Source organism: Elephantulus edwardii, unplaced genomic scaffold (assembly GCF_000299155.1).
Source record: "Elephantulus edwardii isolate Elephantulus edwardi_28Jun2011 unplaced genomic scaffold, EleEdw1.0 scaffold00305, whole genome shotgun sequence".
Classification (NCBI taxonomy): Eukaryota; Metazoa; Chordata; class Mammalia; order Macroscelidea; family Macroscelididae; genus Elephantulus; species Elephantulus edwardii.
This window is the reverse complement of record NW_006400055.1, coordinates 2,285,497-2,290,167: the sequence shown is the minus strand read 5'-3', so window position 1 is coordinate 2,290,167 and position 4,671 is coordinate 2,285,497.

Here is a 4,671-nt window from a genome sequence, read left to right as displayed (position 1 = left end):
CCTGATTAAAACAAGCTGGGAAGCAGGAGTGCCATCCACTTCTGAAAGAGCTTGCCTCTGGAAACACTATGAACGTGGAGAAATGATGAAAGTTATCCAAGTGTTCAGGTCTTTTGTTCATAGGGATGCTATGAGTCTTCTATGACTCGACGGCACTTAACAACATCACTACAACATAGAGAGAGCTCTGTGGTTGTGGTGGATAGAAAGTTATGCTACCAAGTCAAAGGTGGGTGATTTTAATCTGCGACTCTCATGTCTGGTTTTAACTGTTTTTGAACATTCTTCTAAGTGGTATTGCACTGGTCTGTCTGTTTGCTGTATAGAGGTAACTTGTGGTTGCTCTGACGCTAAACACTGTGATACTAATGTGTCATATGTGATAATTGTTACCCTTGATAGACAGTGTTTGGTGGAGCTCCCCGATTAAAACAAGCTTGGAAGCAGGAGTGGCATTCACTTCCAAAGTGACTTGCCTCTGGAAACCCCATGAACTTGGAGAAACGATGAAAGTTATACAACTGTTCAAGTCTTTTGTCCATAGGGTCATTATGAGTCCTTAATAACAACAATTACTCTGATTCATTTACAAAGTTTGAATACATTGTTTTTCACAAAAGATCCTTCCCATTTCCTTCACCCTCAAAGATTTTTTTAAAAGAAGAAATTGACAAATTTGTTTGTTAAGATTTTTACTATGAATTTATGTTACTTTTTAAAGAAATGTTTATTTTATACAGGTTTACTTACAAAGTTCGTATACATTGTTTTTCACACTGGATCTTTCTCATTTCCTTTACCCACTCCTCCCTCAACCCATCAAATTGTGTGACCCTATGATCCCCCACCCATCCTCACCCCTCTGCTCCTACCTACCCACCTTGGATACTCACACACATTTTACTAGTTACCTATTTCTACAATAATTTAAATTGACATTAAATTTGTTAGTAATATCACCTTGGCAGCTATGCCAAGGTGAACTGTGAATTATGTTTTAAATGAACAGACTTTTAGATATTTTAGGAGAAAGAAAAATCAAGGCAAAAACTAGTTTCCATAAACTCCCTCTCACATAGTTTCAGGTATTATTATTCACTTGTTAACAATTAATGTACTGATGCTCATATATTATAAACCAAAGTCCACAGAAGACAGTAGGGACCACTCTTCATGTTGTGGTCTGATGGGTTTGACAAATGCATGATGGGGCAGCCTGCCATTATGTTGTTGTTGTTGATTACCGTAGAGTTGAGCACGACTCATAGTAACCCTAAGAAAAAAGCCCTGAAGCCTTTCTATAACTATCCTTGTTTCTCCAAGTTCATAGAGTTTCCGGAGGCATGTGGTTTAGGAAGTGGACGCTACTCCTGCTTCCAAACCTGTCTTAAATTAGGAGCTCCATCTAACACTGTCCATCATGGGCAGCTGTTATGACATTTGACACTTCCCCTCCTGCCCCAATGGCACAAGGTTCAGCATCACAGCAAACCCAGATTACCTCAGTACAGCAAATTGACAGAGGAGTGCTGTACAATTTAGAAGAATGTTCCTACAAAATAAAATAAAACTAGACCCTCAGGCCCAACTGACTTTTAAACACAAGGACCCCATATATATATATAAAACAAAAGGCCTGAAGCCTTTCTATAACTATTGTCATTTCTCCAAGTTCATACAGTTTCCAGATGCCACTCCTGCTTCTAAACCTGAATTACTCTGGGAGCTCCACCAAACACTGCCCATGATGGGTAGCCATTATGATGTTTGACACACCTATGGCACAGTTGTTCCATTATGGCATTTGAGACTCCAATGGCACAAGGTTCAGTTGCCACAGCAATCCCAGATTACCTCAGCACAGCAAATTGACAAAAGTGCTGTACGACTTAAAAGAATATCCCTCCAAAATGTAGTAACAGGGATTAAAATATATAATCCCTCGGGCCCAACTTTTAAATACAAGGCCCCTCCAGGAGATTTTGTTGACTCTTAACAAGAGGCTTAAGTAAAAAATAAAAAAAAAAAGACCAAAACAACCAAACATTCTTCACCAATCTTCAACCAAAACAAGAGAGCCCATCTTACAAAGTCCAGCAGCTTCACCCAGTCTCCAAAATGGAGACAAGGGCTTGGCCTTAAATGTAAGTGCCCTCTAGGAGGTCTTGTTGACTCTAAACAAGAGACTTAAATTAAAAAAAAAAAATCACCAAACAATCCACACAGATCCTCCTCAAACAAAACAAGAGCACGACCTTACAGAGTCCAGTTGCTTCACCCAAAATGGGGACAAGGGCCTGGTGTTATATGTTGTTAAGTCTCCTCGAGGAGCAACCCTATAAACAAAATAGTGCCATTATAGTGTCATACAAAATAGTCCCACTCACGTACATATGACCTGTGTGCCACCTACATATCCCTGGCCCTCTCAACTGCTGATCTTTCACAGTCTCTAATTTTGCCTGGTAGACTGTCACAGTTGGCCCCATGCAGTAGCCAGTTAACTGGCCCTTGAACAATGTAATGTAAGAGACACTGATCTCCTGTGCAGTTGAAGATTTATATTTACTGGAGAAATGAAATGTTCACTTGGAGATGCATCATATCAAGTTTTAAACAGATACTTTGAATATTTGAGTTTACCATAATGACAGAAAAAAAGAAAAATTCATATGGAAGTGAGCAGATTCATGCAGTTTAAACTCCTGTTGTTCAAGGTCAGTTAGACAGCGTAGGGCTGTGGCTTCTTGCAATTGGGTTCTTCTTGTCATGGCTTGACAATTTGTGTGTGTGAATTAACGTTTTACATTTTTTTCTTCAGAAAGAACAAATATTTGCTAACTTGTCTATCAGTGCTAGCCAAGAGAAGCATAATGCAAAATGTGCCATTAATTTTTCGAGTTATTCACACTTAATGCATTTGAGTCTGAATCAACTCATAGCTGACCCTCAATTGGGTTTCTAAAGTTGTATATCACACGGGAAGAAAATCACCATCATTCATTGTCCTGAGCCTCTGATATATCCAAACCACCAAAGAGAGACAGGTACCACTTCTTACAGACTTGCCACCACTACCAGCACACTCCTGATGGAGGAGACCATCAGCGTAATCACATTTTAAAACATAAAACCAAAAAAGAAAAAAAAATTTAAAAAACCCCCACATTTGGAAGTTGGCAGGTGGAGAGGCAGGTTGGGAGGGGGGAAAATGAATTAAAAAAACCCAAACACCAAAAGACCCCCCCCATAAAACCACCCAAATAATTTTAATTCTATTCAATCCAACATACAAAATAGCAACATCTAATGATTATAAAAAGTACAGTAGTATCATTATACAGATACACAAACATTTTTAAAACTAGTTTTGTATTTTCAGCCTCTCTCAATACAAACAGGACACGTGTCAAGAGTTTGGTAAATAATGTTGCTTACAGTTGCTGTGCTCGATGCTGTGAACAGAGCAGACAAGGTCTCTGACCTCACATAGCTGACGCTCACATGGGAAAATCCCTGCTTATACCAATCATCTACTGCACAGCCTAACAAAGTGTCTATAAAAACAGAGATTCACCGTATTAACCATAACTGCAGGTGAGCTGGGTAGTTTCTTTGATCTTACTGGGTTCACAACACATCTGTGTAAGATTACTTGCAGGTCAGGAAGGTGACTCTGCTGCTGTTGTCTCAAAGGATGTCAACTCTTCACATCCTCCTGGATCCAATCCAGAACATGAGTGTAAGCAAGGTTTCTTGAGGCTATCTCAGAAATACAGAATTTCTACATTTTCCAGGCCACCATTAGACCAGATTCAAGATGTGGAGAAATTCTGCCTATTAATGGGAGCAGCAGAAGTGTTATGCAGGCTGCAAATTGCATGGGAGGACACTGCCCCTTTTCCCCATCAGAAGACCCGGGTGGATCTGAACTGCCAGAAAGGCTCAATCTTTGTGTTAGCAGCACAATCCCCTATGACCTAGGCCACAAGAGTCTATATAGACATATGTTGTTCTCAGGAGACATCGAGTTGATTCTGATTGATAGTCAACTATATAAACATCAGGTCTGAACCTTGCCCTATCCTGTGACATATTCACAATCTCTGATATGGTACAGTACAGTTTTTACTGTAACTCCTTCCTATAGTGGGTCTTTCTCTGACTTTTATTTTCCCCAGTATGATATCCTTTTCTAAGGACTGGCCGCTCCTCAGAGTATGCACAAAATATGTAACAAGGTTCACCATCCTTGCCTCTGGTTGAACTTTTTCCAGGACAGACTTTTTTGTTCTTTTGAAAGTCCGTGGATATTCTGTACTCCCCTGTAACACCACAATTCAAAGGTATTGGTTCTTCTTCTGCCATCTCTATTCACTGTCCAACTTTCAGATACATAGGAAAGAAGTGAAAAGACCATGGTTTGCATTAGGTCATCTTTTTAAATGTTTTAATTTTCTCTAATACTTTATTATAGTTTTCATTTTTTTAATACTTAATACATCTAAGCTGAAGGTTATTAATCATGAGGAGAAATGTGGGGTCAAGATTGGTGGACGATTTATCAACAACCTGCGTTATGCGGATGACACAACCCTGCTTGCTGAAACTGAAGAGGACCTGAAGCACCTGCTGCAGAGTGTCAAGGACTGCAGCCTACAATATGGATTG